Source organism: Mus caroli, chromosome 18, assembly GCF_900094665.2.
Source record: "Mus caroli chromosome 18, CAROLI_EIJ_v1.1, whole genome shotgun sequence".
Classification (NCBI taxonomy): Eukaryota; Metazoa; Chordata; class Mammalia; order Rodentia; family Muridae; genus Mus; species Mus caroli.
The window spans coordinates 52,778,244-52,796,939 of NC_034587.1; positions in this window are offsets into that span (position 1 = coordinate 52,778,244).

The window sequence follows — 18,696 nt, forward strand, 5'->3', positions numbered from 1 at the left end:
TACCTTGCTAGTGCTACTCCATTGGAGGCAACTGATCTCTTTTTCAGAAGCTACCAGTTGCAAATGGCTTCTTGGTTAGAGGTAGGTTTTTTATTTACTTCGTTTTCATGCTGGGATTTTGTACTTCATATTGTACTAGCCTCAGGCAAGCTGTCATGTACTCTCTGTGAATGTATATGTAACTCTGCCTTGTTGTATATGAAAAATTCACTTTCCTTGAAGTCATCCACCACCTTCAGCTCTTCTTATAACCCATCTCCTCTTGTACATAGAACCGTGAGCCTTGAGGAAAGGGATTTGGTGAGGACATCTGATTTAGGACTGAACACTCTGATGTATCTCACTATCTGCACATTGTTCAGTCATATGTCTCTGTGTTAATTCCCATCTCCTGAAAGAAGACACTTCTCTGATGAGGGCTGAGCAATCCACTAATCTATCGGTATATCAATAGGTCACTAGGAGTCACTTTGTTGCTCTGTTCCTCAAGTAGAATAATAGTATTGGGTTTTCCTCCAGAGCCCATCATTTGTGTAGTCTCTGGTTACTGGTCACTTTAGCCATAGGAACTCATGGAATGGGCTTTAAATCCAATCAAACCATGGTTGAATGCTCATCTAACAGTTGTGCCATTATCCCACAAGTGTATTTTACAGCAGCTGTCTAGTGTAGGTTGCCTGTTGTGAAGCTGAGCTAGACGGATGATTCCTTCTCCCAACCAGAAGTGTGCATAGTTCCCTCCAGAATCTAAATGCCAGTCAGTAGGGCTAGAGCTTCTACTTGGATACCAGTTTTATTTTTCTCATGTTCTATAATACAAATAAGTGGTGTCTTCATGGATAGGGTCTTACTATCAGGTTATGGAGAATAATCAATAGCTTTGGCAATAGCCTGGGATGTTTGGGGGCATGGTCTATAGGACCCATTTAGCAGATAACTCAACAAGATTTAACCTATTTCTGGCAGTAGAGGTTCTACTTGATGACATAATATGTCTAGTTGAGTAATTTTGTTGCCCATTTTATAGAGACTCCACTTAGATCCCTTTTGTATATGTATGTATATTAGGAAGTTTCTACAGTAGTAGGTTTCCAGATGGCTTTTAAAGCACCTTTAGTATTAGTTGTCTCTTCCCATATTTCATCCTTTACCCTGCCCTCCAATCTGACTCTCCCTTTAATCCGCCTATTGTAGCTTCTCCTTTACCACTTTATGATACTCTATTTTATTTCCCTTTTCTTGGAAGTTCCAATCTTCACTTCCTCCCCTCTTGTGTCTTACTAGCTACCTAACTTCTAAGACTATACTTTATACTACTATGAACCAAACACACATATCTAAAGCTTAAAGGATAATATCCACTTATAAGAGAAAACATGCAACATTTGTCTTTTGTTATCTGTTATGTTTCTAGCTTTATTCATTTACCTGAAAAATTTGTAACTTCATTTTTCTTAATAGCTAAATAATAATTTAATTACACAAAAGTATCACATTCTTATTACATATTTATTAATTGATGGGCATCTAGGCTGTATCCAAGTCCTCTCTATTCTGACTAGAGCAGCAATAGACATGGATCTGTGGCAGGGTGTAGTCATATGGGTAAAGTGTCACAAGTGGTATAGCCAGATCTTGCAGTAAATTGATCTTAAGCTTTTTGAGGAACTTCTACACTGATTTCCTCAGTGGCTGTATAAGTTTGTACTCTTGCCAGCAATGCAAAAGTCGTGTACTTTCCCCATTGCTTCTTAAGTACCTGCTGTCATGTGTTTTATTGATTGTGGCCATTCTGACTGGGGCAAGATGACAGTTCAAAGCAGAATTAATTTCCATTTCCCTGATAGGTAAGGATGTTGAACATTTTTAGGTGTTTCTCAGCCATGTATGTTTCATCTTTTGAGAACTCTCTAGAGTTCTCTGTTTATTTCTATATCCAATTTTTGTGTTGTTTTCTTGATCCTTATTTTTTTCCTTTTATTGAAAATAGAACCTTTCTTTCCTCCACGATATATCCTGATTACAACTCCCCCTCTCTTGAGTCCTCCAAATTGCTCCCTGCCTCCCTTCTCATCCATACTCTCTCTTTTTCCATCTTTTATTAGAAAATTACAGGTTTCTAAGAGATAACAACCAAACATAAAGAATGAAACATAGTAAGATAAAACAAAAACCCATCACATTGAAGTTGGACAAGGAACACCAACAGAAGGAAAAGAGCCCAAGAAAAGACCCAAGAGGGAGACTACTCATTTTTCTTAGAGATTATTTGGGAATTCCTATGGGATTCCTTTGGCCAACAATGCTTAGCTTTTGTTGTTTTGGTTTTTCTCTGTATATTCTAGATACTAACCCTCTCTCATGTGTACAAGTAGTAAAGACTGTTCCCCATTTAGTAGGCAGCTGCTTTACTTGAAAGATGGTGTCCAGACTGAAGCTTCTGTCAACTTCTTGAGTTCTCCAGGACTTTTAGTCAGAGAGGGATATTGAATTTTGTCAAAATCCTTTCCTGGGTAAAATGAGATAAATGGGCATCTTTTGTCGTTCAGTCTATTCATGTGGTAGCTTATATTTATCCATTTACATATGGTTGCGCCACCTCTGTATCTCTGGGATAAAGCCAACATGATCATGGTGGATAATCTTTTTGATATGATCTTGGATTCAGTTTGTAATATTTTATTGAGAATTTTTGCATTTATGTTCTTAAGGGGTATTGGTATAAAATTTTCTTAGTTTTGTGTTGAATATTATAGTTGTAGTATCAGGGTAAATGTGGTTTTATGCAAAGAATTAGTAAATGTTCCTTTTGTTGATGTACTACAAAATACTTTGAGGAGTATTGGCATTAGCTTTTCATTGAAGATCTGCATACTATACATATGACAAGGAACTAACAAGAATATAAGAAAAATTTAAAACTCAGTAGCAGGGAAAGAATAAATCCAGTTTTTGAAACAGGCAATGAATCTGGACATTTGTCCAAGGAAGACCTACAAATACCTAATAGGTACATGAAAATAATTCAATATCTCTTATTATCAGATAAAACCATAATAACTAACATGGAGGTGTAGATCATCATTATATCAGTTTCCTTTCCTGTTGAAAAAAGGCTAACAGGGGATGGAGAGATGGCTCAGTGATTAAGAGCACTGGCTGCTCTTCCAAAGGTCCTGACTTCAATTCCCAGCAACCACATGGTGGCTCACAACCATCTATAATGGGATCTGACACTCTCTTCTGTCATGTGGGTTTCATGTAAATAATAGATAACTCATGTAAAAAAAAAACTAAATCTTTTTAACAAGCCTGATAAAAGCAATTTAGCAGATATAGGGTTTTATTCTGGTTACACTCATAGAGATATATTCCATCAGTAGGGTAAAGTCATGGTAGCTTAAGACATCTTGTCACATTGTATCCACAGTCAGGAAGCAGGGATTAGTGTTCAGTACTCATAGTCAGCTTTCCTTTTCCTGAAGCCTGGGACGCCAGCTCCTGGGATGATATTACACAAGCCCTGGGATCTAGTCCACAAAATGGTGGGGTTGATCTCTCTCAATTAACCTAACAACATTCTTCACAGGCATGCCCAGAATCTAATCTAGGAGAGAGAAACAGAAACAGAAACAAAGAGAAAGCAATGAAAGAGAGTGTGTGTGTGTTTGTTTGTTTGTGTACGTGTACATATATAGCTATTATACACATACACACACACACACACACACACACACGCAAGGACTTTAAAGTTGTCTCCATAAAGAAATACTAAATGCTTGATGCAATGAGTCTATCCTGATTTGAGTGACACAGTATACGCATATATCAAAACAGTACATTTCCACCAAACATTTTTATGTTTCACTCAAAAAAGAAAATCAATCTCTGTCATAAATATATACCAGAACACCAAATTGCACAAGCCTAATCAATTTAATATGTGTCAAAAAGCACATAAATAACTGATGCTCTGAACTTGGTTAAGTGAACAGCAAATCAGTGCTATCTACAAAAGTATTTCAGAAATGGCTCATCTTTAGCTGTTGTCACTCTGTGGCATATGGCACCTGCATATGGTTTGAAGATAGGCTTAGCAACAGTGCACATAGCATTAGCTGTGCTATGTACTAGAATAATCCATATGACACTACTCAGAAATCTCTACTAAATCTCCACTATCCATTTTTTTCTATTAGTAACATGGGTGAGGGGTAAGCAGAAAGCTATTGGGGTAATTACCTATTAGCATCATACTTTTTCTTGAAACAATGTTTCATTTTCTTCAATGGGGCCATCTTTCTTATTTTCTCAGTTAAAATATGACTCCAGGAAAGACAAACCACCATGGATCCACTTTCTGTTAGGTTGGAGTTAGAGCTAGGGTTAGGGTTAGCATTTGGGTTACCGTTAGAGTTAGGGTTTGACACAATATATACATATATCAAAACAGTAGATTTCCACCAAACAAACACATTGTTATGTTTCAGTTGAAAAAGAAATGCAATACCTATTGTAAACTTATACCAGAACATAAAATTGCACATGCCTAATCCATTTAATATGTGTCAAAGGATGTGGCTTTTCGCTTCTTAGGGTAGTCATAGCTTCATAACACATCAGAGCCAATAATAATGGTGGTGGCATAGTTTATTTTGACATATCTATCATTCTCAGTTACTGTATCTGTTGGTGTTTTGTTTTGTTTTGTTTTTTGATTAATCTGGATTCTAAAAGTGTGATGGTCACACTATATTGAGATTATTTGACAATCTACTCTGGTATTCAGACTGAAGTTCTTTGGGGGCACTGTCTTAGGGTTTTACTGCTGTGAACAGACACCATGACCAAGGCAAGTTTTGAAAAGGATAACATTTAATTGGGACTGACTTACAGGTTCAGGGGTTCAGTCCATTATCATCAAGCACAGCAGCATGCAGACAGGCATAGTACAGGCAGAGCTGAGAGTTCTACAACTTCACCTGAAGGCTGCTAGTGGAAGACTGACTTACAGGTAGCTAGGGTGAGGGTCCATGGCCACAGTGACACACCTACTCCAACAAGGCCACTCCCTGGGCCAAGCATATACAATCCAATCACAGGCACGTACCATCTTATTAATTTGTTGCTCTCTGGAGACCACTGGGAAACAACACAATGATACCCTAAGTACCCATCGAATATTTGCATGTTTAGCTTCCTAACAAATAGACTCACTGTTTTGTAGAGTATTTTCTCTAACTTCCACTGCCATGACAAACGTGAGTCACCCAGTTACTCTGTATGCTCAGCAGGGTCTGGTATTGCTGCTATTTTTCATTTTAATTATTTTTGTGACTGCATAGTGATATTTCTCTGTGGTTTTAATTTTCTTGTCCCTCATGACTAATGATGTTAAACGTCTTTTTGTGGACTTATTTGTCATTCATGTCATCTCATGGGCTTGTTTGTATATCCTCTTTGTTGACATACTCTCTCATGTCTTTTGCTAATCTGATCATTTGTTTTACCATTGAGTGATTTGAATATTCTTTATATATCCTAGATAATATTCCTTTGAGTGATTTGCAAACAACTTCTCGTAGTCTATTTTTAAGTTTTTTAATAAGACCTTTCAAAGAGAAAACCATTAGAGTTGAAGAAGTTTAACTTATCAATTTTTCTTTTACAATTCATCCTTTGTTTTGAAGACTAAGGATATTTTGTCGAGCTCTATATCCTAAGTGTTTTCCTGCTTTTTACTGAAATGTTTTGTAATTTGATGTTTAACATTGATGGAAATTATATTAGGCCAATGCTTCTTAGCTCTCTCTGGTATAAGATCATCAGCCCCCACCCAGCAGCACGTGTTGAGAATGTCTTTCCTCTATAAAACTGTGTTTGAATTCTACACTGTGAACCAGCCACAAACTAACTGAGCAGGGGGCTTAGAGGTTAAGAGTGTACTATTCTTACAAAAGTCCTGAGTCTGACTCCCAGAACCCACATCAGATGATACACACAGTGGCTGGAGTAATTCTGAACAAGGATAAAGGAAATCTATTATTTGGACAACACTCATGACCAAATGATGTGGGCAAACAGATGCCTAGATCAATGAAGTAGAACAGAAAACACAAAAATAGACCCATAAAAATATGTGTAAATATTTCCATTTAAAATAACTGAAAGTGTGTGTGTGTGTGTGTGTGTGTGTGTTTAACCATTACTGTATGTGATGCTGGGTTGAACACGCTAGGCAACCACATTAACTGCTAGCCTGTACCCCCAATCCCTACCAATTTTAACTGTATAGGACTTTTTGGTGGTGGTGGTGGGTTTTTATTTTAGTTGTTGTTATTGTTGTTGTTGTTGTTGTTGATGTTGTTTAGCCTGAAGAAACACAGTACTCTTCTCTATGACTACTATGAGCCCTCCTGGAATTGTAGCACTAAGTGTATCAGCCTGGAGAGAGCAGACATGCTATCATGTTTAGTCTTCCAAGCCAGGAATACTGTATCTGTTTGTTTGGTTTCTCTCGTCAGAGGTCTGTAGTTTTCAGACTGCAAGTTCCATCCTCCATGTTTTATTAGAGTTTCCCTAGTTCCTCCTTTGGTGTGATAGTTAATTACATTGCACTTTAAAGTAGGACTTCTAAATTTTTGAAGAATTATCCAAATTTGCTGTCATCTTTCTGAGAACACTCAACTTGTTCTGATTTCTGATCCTATGGCCCTGTCAACATTCACTATCACCAGGAAAATTCTGACTTTGCCTGGGTTTAACATCTTCCTAAAGCCTGAAATCAACACCAAGGTAAGAGGTTTAGTGTGGAGAGACCACTAAGTGGAAAGTCAAAAGCTGTTCAGAGTCACATAAGTGTTGAAGCATCAGAAGGTTCAAGGACTATCCACTGAGAGCTGACAAGGATTAGAAGAAGCAGAGAGAGGAGGAGGAGCAGACACTGGGAACAGTGAAAGGAAAGGAAGAGAGCAGAGTGACAGAGACCCTGCTCTGTAGAACTAATCGCCTCCCAAAAGGCAAAAGGTCCTTTCTCGGGAAGTGGCCCTTTAGAACTTTGAGAAATGAATTCTGGAAGAAAGGAATTCACTCCATAAGAATTGAAAATCTGACACTGACTGGAACTACACACACACACACACACACACACACACACACACACATGTGCACGCACAATTAACTTCATAACATATTCCCTGTGCTTTCTTCTGTAATATATTCCCTAAGTATGCAGCTTTTTGCATTTCAGTTTTTAGAGTAAGGAATTTGACCCACTTTGAATTGATCTTCATACATGATAAAATAATGAATCAAATTACATTTATTACATGTGGATATCAGTATTTTACCAGCAGCATATGGTGGACAGAATATCATTTTTTTCTATAAATGTTTTTGGCAACTTTGTCAGAAATTAGGTTACCATCAGTGTGTACATTTCTTTTTTTTTTTTGGATCTTCTCATCTGCTCCATTGGAGGACATGTCTGTCTCTGTGCCAATACTATTGTATCTGTCAGTATATCTCTGTACTATAATGTTGGGTGAAGGATTGTAATATGTCAAGTGTTCTTTATGCTAATGAATGCCTTGGTGATTCTCTCTGACACGCATGCATGTGTATGTATGTGTGTGCATGCATGTGTGTGTTATACGGAGAATGGAATAAAACATATGTGATATGTATTTAAAAAGGAAGCTATAGGAGGATACTGAAGGGTGGAAGAGGGGGTCAGGAGAGTGGGAGAGAAGACAGGAGGAGAATCAATAAAAATAAATTTGGCTTGGAAATTTCACAAGCAAACTTTATGTTGTGTATGCCAATGAATTTTTTTTGCTTTATTAGTTATTTTATTTACATTCCAAATGTTGTCTCCTTTCCTGGTCACAAGTTTTTCACCCCATCCCCCATCCTCTTTGCTTCTGAGAGGGTGCTCACCCACCCACCCACTCCCAGCCCATTAATGTTCTTTGGTTAGATGACTTAGCCTCTGGGAGTACTCGAGGGTCTGGGTTAGTTGACACTATTGTTCTTCCTATGGGGTTGCAATTCCCTTCAGTCCTTCTCCTAACTAAGAAATTCTGCTCCTTCAGTCCTTCTCCTAACTAAGAAAATATCACTCTGATTTATTTTCATATAGTCTTTTAGTTAATCCGTGATGTTTTCTCTTTACTATCAGATTCACTCTTGAATTAGACATAAGATTGAGAAAACACAAGAAGCCCAAGTTCTATGTGATAAAGATCTATCCAAACTATAGTGAGATATTGATACTCCTTTTGTGGATGATAGTCTTGTCACACCTGTGAGAGTCTTGCATAGCCAACATGGGACCTCCTATGCTTGCTCCCCTTAGGTCCCAGATTTCCCAGTTATTAACATCATGAATAGATACAGTACCTTCACCACTGATAAGGCAGCACAAGAATATCATTCCCTGGGTTCCACAGCTTGCATTACAATTTTCTCCTTGTGTTGTACATAGTCTATGTGTTTTGCTAAATAAGTAAAGACTTTAATCCACTATTAGAGTATTATGCAGAATAGATTTTAAAAGAAAGTCTTTAAGAGGCACTTACGCAAAGTACTTTGTTCTACTTTAATCCTCATGGTTTATATGATGATCCCTGCATTGGTTTTAGGAATCTAATGTAAAGAATTGTACAGTCTACACTTAACACACTTTTATATGTGGTTGCCATAGCAATACATATAAATGATTTTTTTCATATGAGAAATTTAACAATAATTGTTGCAATCAGTGTTCTGTTGCTGTAAAGAGACAACAAGACCATAGCAACTCTCATAAAGAAAAGCATTGAGGCTCTTTGCTCCTCCCTGTTCCAGAGACAGCCGCATCTTCTTGTGCAGTGCCAGCCTCATCCCATAGACAAAATGGTGAAGGGTGGTGTGAACAGATTTGCCCATATTGGGTGCCTGGTTACCAGGCCTGACGTCTGCTCTCCACATGGCAAAGTGGAGATTGTTGCCATCAACGACCCCTTCATTGACCTCAGCTACATGGTCTACATGTTCCAGTATGACTCCACCCATGGTAAATTCAACAGCACAGTCAAGGCTGAGAATGGGAAGCTTGTCATCAATGGGAAGCCCATCACCATCTTCCAGGAGCAAGATCCCGCTAACATTAAATGGGGTGATGCCGGTGCTGAGTATGTCATGGAGTCTACTGGTGTCTTCACCACCATGGAGAAGGTCGGGGCCCACTTNAAGGGTGGAGCCAAAAGGGTCATCATCTCTGCCCCTTCTGCCAATGCCCCCATGTTTTTGATGGGTGTGAACCATGAGAAATATGACAACTCACTCAAGATTGTCAGCAATGCATCCTGCACCACCAACCGGTTAGACCCCTGGCCAAGGTCATCCATGACAACTTTGGCATTGTGGAAGGGCTCATGACCACTGTTCATACCATCACTGCCACTCAGAAGATTGTGGGTGCCCCTCTGGAAAGCTGTGGCATGATGGCCGTGGGGCTGCTCAGAACATCATCCCTGCATCCACTAGTGCTGCCAAGTCTGTGGGCAAGGTCATCGCAGAGTTGAACAAAAAGCTCACTGACATGGCCTTCCATGTTCCTACCCCCAATGTATCCATAGTAGATCTGACATGCTGCCTGGAGAAACCTGCCAAGTATAACGACATCAAGAAGGTGGTGAAGCAGGCATCTGAGGGCCCACTGAAAGGCATCCTGGGCTACACTGAGGACCAGGTTGTCTCCTGCAACTTCAACAGCAACTCCCACTCTTCCACCTTCGATGCCGGGGCTAGCATTGCTCTCAATAACAACTTTGTCAAGCTCATTTCCTGGTATGACAATGAATATGGCTATAGCAACAGGGTGGTGGACCTCATGGCCCACATGGCCTCCAAGGAGTAAGAAACCCTGGACCATGACCCCAGCAAGGACACTGAGAGCAAGAGAGAGGCCCTCAGTTTCTGAGGAGTCCCTATCCCAACTCAGCCCCCAACACTGAGCATCTCCCTCACAATTTCCACCCCAGATGCCCATAATAACAGGAGGGGCCTAGGGAGCCCTCCCTACTCTCTTGAATACCATCAATAAAGTTCACTGCACACACACACACAAAAGCATTGAATTGAGGCTTGCTTACAACTTCAGAGGTTTAGTTCACTGTCATCATACCAGGGAGCATGGTAGAATACAGGCAGGCATGATGCTGGACAAGTATTTGAAAATTCTACATCCGGATCTGCAGGCAGCAGGAAGACAAACACTATGGTTTTGGAATGGGCTTTTTGAAGCCTCCAAGCCCATCCCTAGTGACACACTTCCTCCAACAAGGCCGCACCTCCTAATCCTTTCAGATAGTGCCACTCCCTATTCAAATTATTCAAATCAATGAGCCTATGAGGGACCAGTCTCATTCAGACCACCACAATAATTTTAAGTGTTCTCCCATGATGAAGGGTTACTCTTTAAACCAACTAACAGTACTCAAGCAAATAAAGTCATATAAGCCCTAAAAGTTAAAAGCACTCTCTCACAGTCATATTGGTAATATTTTACCTAATTATACATGAAGGTTACAGAAAGCACATGACTAAGTATTATTCTTTGTATAGTCTCAGTACAAAAACTGTTTCAATGAAAAGTTTTGAAAGTGTATAGAGAAATACGCTAAGTAGATTCTATTTCCGTATAACCAGGCCACTGACTAAGTCCTTGAGAGAATTCAAATAGGCCTATGGTAAATTTAGAATTAGATATAATGTGTTGGTAATCAATGCTGTTAATTACACCTTTCATAAAGTATCTCAGATATTATAATCTATGGACTAAACTTTGTTTTACTATTTGGAATGGGGAATATTTATACTAGTATAATATTAAGTTGGCTTTAGACACAATGCCATGAACACAAACAATGTTATTCCTCCCTGAACTGGCCAGCTACAGAAATAAAACAATAGTATATTTTACTAAGTGCCTATTATGTGCGTAACGCTATGTATATCAGTAGATATGTATTCATATACCCAAAGATCCTTTATTCTAATTAGGCTGGAAAGACATGCAATTTGTAGGTATTTGTGATGGGAACACAGGATGAAAGGTTAGTATTAAGAGGTCAAGAAGATCTCCTTGGTGACGAACAATATCAGAGTCAAGTGGTAAGTGAAGTTCTTCAGGATGGGCAAAGAAACTATCTGAGGCATTGGCAACAGTGTGCATAAAAGATTTTAGACAGAAAATCTTGAAAATTGTTGAAATGGACATGGGGACAGAAATGCACTTATTTCAAAGGGAAAATCTGCATGATGTTTTATTTTTTGAAACATGCAAAGAAGAGAGAGAAGTGCGGGAAGCATCCTAGGGAGGTAAGTGACCAAAGAGAGTAGTGAGCCAATAAGAAGCAGCCAGATAGGATGAAAATGCATTGTATTCATGTACGGAATTGTCAAAGCATAAATGAAAATGTGTTATAAAAGAACAACCATGGACCATAGAAAAAAGAAGAATCAGATGTTGTCATTAATGAAAGTGAAGGTGGCCAGAGTGAGCCTGTGAAGGCAAAGGAATACATTTGGCTTCGAATGAGCTTGCTGATGTGCAAACACCTAACAGAAAACTAGCAGTCAGATCAGCTCACTTTGCATCTTAGCAGAGATTTCTCTGGTAGTATTTATTTTTAAATAGTTAGATTCTAGCCTGAATCCATGGAATCATAGGCAAGTCAAGATAATCCTTAGGGGTGTGTGTGTGGGGGGGGGGGTGTTTCAATAAAACTAAAATTTAGTGAAAGGTTCAGGTTACCACCAGTCCAGAGGGAACTGAGAATTCAATGTACCATACATTACTGATACAAAAATTTTCCTCTTTTCTTTTGAAATAAATAAATTAATTAATAATAATAATAATACATTGAAAGCATTTCCAGTTTTCTGAGGAACCACCAGATTGACTTCCAGCATGGTTGTACCAGCTTGCAATCCCACCAGCAGTGAAGGAGTGTTCCTCTTTCTTCACATGCTAGGCAGCATGAGTTTTTGATCTTAGCCATTCTGGTTGGTGTAATGTAGAATCTCAGGGTGGTTTTGATTTGCCTTTCTATGATGACTTAGGACTTTCAACATTTATTTAAGTGCTTCTCAGCCATTTGAGATTCTTCTGTTGTGAATTCTCTGTCTAGCTCTTTACTCTATTTTTCAATTGGGTTATTTATTTTTTTGGAGATTAATGCCTTGAGTTCTTTATATATTTTGGATATTAGTCCTCTGTCGGATATGGGGTTAGTGAACTATTTTCCCCTCAATCTGTAGATTGCTGATTTGTCCTATTGATGGTGTCTTTTGCTTTTCAGTTTCATGAGGTCCCATAGTTCTACCTGAAGATCCAGCTATACCAATCCTGGGCATATACCCAGAAGATGTTCTACCATATCACAAGGACACATGCTCTACCACGTTCATAGCAGCCTTATTTGTAATAACCAGTAGGTGAAAACAACCCAGATGTACCTCAACCAAAGAATGGATACAGAATTTGTGGTTCATTCATACAATGGAATACTGTTCAGCTATTTAAAAATGAGGAAATCATGAATTTCGCAGGAAAATGAAAAGAACTAGAAAATATCATCCTGAGTAAGGTCACTCAGAGACAAAAGTACATACATGGTATGTACTCACTGATTAGTGGATATTAGCCATAAAGTACAGAATATCTAGGATACAACCCATAGATTGTAAGAAGTGTAAGTAGAAAGTCCCAAGTGAGGGTGCTTCAATTCCACATAGAAGGGGAGGGGAAATGATCACAGGAAGCAAAGGGAAGGAGGAACGTGAGTGGGATAGGGGAGGGTGAGAGGAAAAGGAGAACAGGATCAAATATGGGAGTGGGGGAGACAGGAGAGAAGCCCAGAGGGCCAAGAGAATGAATGGAGAGAAGCAGCCTCAGGGGATGGGATGTGGGGGACCCCCTAGAAAGTACCAGCAACCTGAAAGGTGACAGACTTTAAGGACTCAATGGGCGTGACTGTAGCCAAAATGCCTAACATTGGGAAGAGGGAGGGTGGACTCAAAGACCTCACCTTCAGTAGATAGATGGGGCCTCAAGCAGAGGGGCAGGGTTACTAACCCACAGTAGAAATTTCTGACCCAAAATTTCTGTCTAAAAGAACTACAGGGGCAAAATGGAGAAGAGACTGGAGGAAAGGTTGTCCAATGACTGGCCCAATTTGGGATCTATCTCATGGTAGGGCTTCAAGGCCTGACACTATTATTGATACTATGATGTGCTTACAGATGGGAGCCTGGCATGGCTGTACTCTGAGAGGCCCTTCCAGCAGCTAACTGAGACAGAAGCATATACAAATATTGAACTGAACCCCTCTGTTTGAATTAGGGGAAGGATTGAAGAAGCTGAAGGGGAGAGCAACCCCATAGGAAGACCAACAGTTTTAACTAGCCTAGACCCCAGGGAGCTCCCAGAGACCTAGCCACCAACCAGGAGCATACATGGACTAGTCCAAAGCCCCTGACACAAATATAGCAGAAGTTTGCCTGGTCAGGCCTTAGTGGGAGAAGATGCCCTTAATCCTGGAGAGACTTGAAGCCCCAGAGAAGGAGGAGATTGGATTGGAGTTAAGTACCCTCTCAGAGGCAAGGGGGAGGAGGAATGGGATGAAGAACTGTGGGAGAGGGTGCTGGGGAGGGGGGCAATGACTGAATGTAAATAAATAAAAGAAAGAAAAAAAAGGAAGAAAAAACAAAATTAAATGTGCAGCCAAATTTCAAAGAAAGGAAAATATTTGCCAAGACTGAAGTCGAAACGCAAAGTTCATGTGAAGACTGGAAACTAAATGTAAATTACTGCAGGGTGCTGTCACCAAGACTGGAAAAGAGGCTGACATTTAGATGATCACTGCAGAAAGGGAGATTAAACTCATGTATAACGGGCTGTTATGAGCAGAGCTTTCAGCATGAGCCTAGTGCCACCCACCACAAAAGCCAAAACTACAAATATTTACTCAACAGTTATTACCCTAAACGCCTCATAAATAATTATAATCACAAACCTATAATGTATGCAAATGAGAACTCCATATACAAGCTGCCAGAGGAGCCCTGAAGCTAAAGAGAGAGAGATTAGTACGCAAATAGGTCTCTAGTCTTAAAAAATGTATATGTTCCCAGGACAAAAGCAACTCTACCCTTGATACTTCCATAGCTCATGGTACAGGAAACTTAAAAAAATAAGAAAACCACTTTCACTGCAAACTATCCACTCCAGATGATAAAAACTCTGGGAGGCAATATCATTCACTTTGGTGGGTTAGAAGAAGAAAAGCCTGTGATTATGTTTAGGAACAATTCAAGACTAAGTTCTTAATTGTTTCCAGAAGCTGGGCCAAGAGAACAAGGAAGGTCTAGATCTTAAGACAGCGTACAGTTAAGAGTGAGATATGCTTAATTATGCACACATGCTAACAAGAACGAAAAGTTGTGAGGAATGTAAAAATTCCTTTGAAAAGTGAGGGTGTCAATATTCAAATATCTCAGAGAAAATATCTTGTGTGTAAGTAGAGAAATTAGCTTTTAAAAAAAACATGAGAATCTTTTCAAAGAGATGAAATAAAGTGTTCACCAAGAAGGATGAGTTGACAGGAATATTAGGGGAAATGGAGGTCTTCCATGTCATAGCATGGTCACACCACATCCCTGCCCCACTGGTGACAGAGGTTGTATTTGCTAATCTTAGAGATACTGAATATTATCAAGCATACAAAGAAGCAATAAAATACAACCTCTAGTGAGAATAAATAAATAAATAAATAAATAAATAAATAAATAAATAAATAAATAGAAACAGATCCAGAACTGGAAACAATAAGCATCAAGAAGAGTGAGTTTTAAAGAAATGTTTGAAATTCGGTTCCTATGCTTGAGAAATAGAGGAAAGAAGGGGCATGAGATGAAGGAACACAAGAGATTAAGTAACAAACATATAACATGTCACCTGCATGGTTTTGGCAGTAGACAATAGGAGACAAGACCAATGAACCAAAAAATATAGTAATAGCAACTATTCAAAATAAAACAGATTAGATAGATAGATAGATAGATAGATAGATAGATAGATAGATAGATAGATAGATAGATAGATAGATAGAACAAGCTATGAGATACTATCCGTGTCTGATATGTGGGCAACCAGGAAATCATGGCTGAAAATATTCAAACATGAATGCACCTGCAGAAACGACACTAAACAGGATAGGACCCTGGCAACCAAATGCTGAGAATAAAAACACAGAGAAAAGAACTATAGACAAGTGCATTATGATCAAGTTGCTAAAACCAGAGATAAAGATAAACCATTGACTGTGGCTACAGGAAGGGAGAGAACAGTGAGGTGTAAAACACTTAAACCACACAGAAGCTCAAGATGAGAATGAGGGATTACTTCTCTGTACAAATAATGCAAGCCAGAAGACAGAGGATTCTCCCACACTATTAACAGAAAAAAAAATGTTATCGGTCCACTTGGAATATTACCAAGTGGAAATCGTGTTTCAAAATCAGAACAACATAAAGGACATTTGTTTAGGTATGTTAAAGATTTAAAACTTGTTAACGGAATATCTGTTGAAAGGAAGGTTTGAATGCTGAAGTCCTTCAGACCCACAATGCTGCAAGATGAAAACCTGAATATACAAAAAAATATGAGTTACCCCAGAAATGGAATGTATGCAATTGCAGTATTTTTTGCTTTATTGTGAGAATCCCTAGTAATGATTGTGTACTGTAAACAAAAAGAGCAGTAGTTATTTGTTAAGTGTAGAGAGTGTGCAAAAGGAATGCAGCAACAGCAGTGGCACAGGCCAGAGTGTGGAGCGCACACAGACTGCTGTGGTGTTCCTATATGAGGGTCTTTCTCCTTGAGCTTCTGCTGGGAATGCATTCCAGTATAAACCCAAAGCAGTTCAACGGACACAAAACCCTATAGTTATCAGTTAATCTTAGAGACAATGAATATTAACATGCATACAAAGAAGCATGAAGGGGCAACCTCTAATGAGAAAATTAATCAATAGAAATAGATCCAGAACTGAAAACAGGAAGCATTAGGAAGACTGAGTTTTAAACAAATGTTTAAATAAAATAAAGTCCTACCTAATGCTCAGAACTGGAGACATGAAATAATGGGTGATGTTTTGGTGAAAGAACAGTTCTCAAAAAAAAAAAATAAGGTGGAGAGTAAATGGAGAAGAAAACTGATATTAATATCTGGTCACTAAATATATATGAACATATGTGCACACACACATGAACTCACACACTCTCAAAATAGTGTGAAAGAGAGAGAAATATTGTATGGAAAAATGAACTTAAAAAAATAGAGCAAGATAGTTTCAACCCAACTCTGTCAGTAAGCATGTTACGTGGCAGCAGCCATATTTACATAAATAAGCCAGTTTATGTAATATGAAATCCATTAAGTACGAAGATATAAAGAGACAGCATATAAAGGCAAATTAATGATAATCCATAACTTATGGATCTCAGAATTTGTTGACTCTCAAAACTACAACCCTCCGTAGAGAAAGAAAGAGCCCAGACCGTGAGAAGAGACTAGAAAGCACCTAAGGCAATCAGGTTGAAAACAAAACCAGGAAGGTCAATGAATTCTTGGATTTTTTTTTAAATGTACATTTATCCATTTAATTTTATGTGTATGAGTGTTTTTGCCAACATGTATGTATGTGCCACTGCAAAGTCCCCATTCCCCAGCAGACTGGCAAAACAACTTTAGGGTCTCAGGTCCCAACAGGTCTCTGGTTTGAAGGGAGTTGAGGCTATGTTGATGGCAGGAGGTTGGGGGAGAAAGATATAAAGTGAATTTGGTGTTTTTCCCTTACCACAAGGTATTTTGTGTCATAGTGACCATGTCTGTCACCAGAAAGTCTCTTCTGGGAGCCAAGAGGAGTCTTTCAACATTATCAAGGTAAGATATTTGTTTCTCGTCAATCCAGCTTGAGAGACACTTTGTTAGTGGCACCTGTTCCCCACAAAACAAAGCAAGTGTGTTGTGTGCTAACATAGCTTTTATAAAAATAAAAAAGTAAAACAAAATTCTATATTGTTATAAAACTTGATTTAAAAATGTGTTTCAAACTGCACAGTCACCAGAAGTCTTTCCAACTGTCTCGTCACAAGGAATGCATACTTTTGATAACTGCAGTTCTGGTGACTGGGCCATGTCTTGAACCCTGTAGCTTCTCCTTCTTAATCATGAATTAGATCCTCAGTAATATGGAGAAACAGGAAGTACTCCTGAAGCAGAGTAACAACAGAAAGCTGAAAAATATATCAGCTCTCTCGCCAAGGAAAAGCTAAATGCATTAGCAAAAATTAAAACATGCTTAAGAATGTGATTAAACAACAACAGCAAAAAACACCCTCAAACAGAGCCCAATTTGGAGCGACTGTGTGTAGGATGGAGGACATAATTAATCTGGCATAAATAACTGCTGTTTTTAATGGCTTGTAGGCCAGAGTATTAGAATCATAAAGTAAGTTAGTAAGTTTCCAGTTTTATTAAGGATGAGCATGTTCGTTGTAATAATTTAAATGGTACATATTGCCTTTCAAGCCTTAGGTCATTTGCAGTAGTAAATAAGAGATTTAAGTTTAGTTAAAGAGAAAGATACACTTTTCACCATTGATAATATCAGAAGGGATATATAGAAAAAATAAGGGTGTTGGTCATAAAAAGCAATGCTTTTTTTTTTACTTATAACAGTGGAAGTACACTATAGAAAACATGTTATCCATATGTCTATAAGTAATACTATTGATGAAAAGTTAAATCCTCCTTCTGCAGCATAACTGATCAATCAGTAGACCCACAGTATCTTCTGAGGAGATAATGGAAGAACAGAGTTGAATAGAAACTTTATTAATGGAAGCATTTTGTGTAAATTTTCAGAAAAATCTATACTTTGTTTTCATTTATCTTGTCTAAGAAAGAAAGGGAACACTTCAAAATACCCCTTTTATTCCTTTGCTGCAAGATATTCCTTATTTTCCATATTAACAGTCAGCTCCTTAATTCTTTGGGTTTTTTGTTGTTGTTGTTGTTGTTGTTCTGGGAATTTGGTTGTTTATGGACCACTATACAAATAAACTGAGACATAGATATGATAATATAAATGATTTACATGATATACATAGAGATAAAAAGATGACAGAAGAATTCATAAATATAGATGGTAAATGACAAAATATTGACTGACTGTTAGTCACAAACATAAAAAATAAAACATGTCTTTTCATTGGTTGGTTTTTTTTTTATATTTGCTTTTTTGATTAAGAAATGTTTACCATAATCAACCAATAAACATTTATTGAACATAAGTATTATATATGAAAACATACATCCCAGGTAGAAAATATTCTATCACATTATTACATGAAAAATATGATGATATGACTAATTTTACAATTTAGTTTATTGTGGTCACAACTATATGATTACCTGACTAAAGTTTATAAACTTTGGTTTTGGTAGAGCTCAGATATTACTACAAAAGGATATACTGCAAAATTTTGTTTTTGAAAGACGTATAAACATTTTTGTTTCTAATCTCAGGAATTAGAATTTCTTAAAGGAGACGAATCTGGTTGTGTGTGATGTCATAGCTCTGT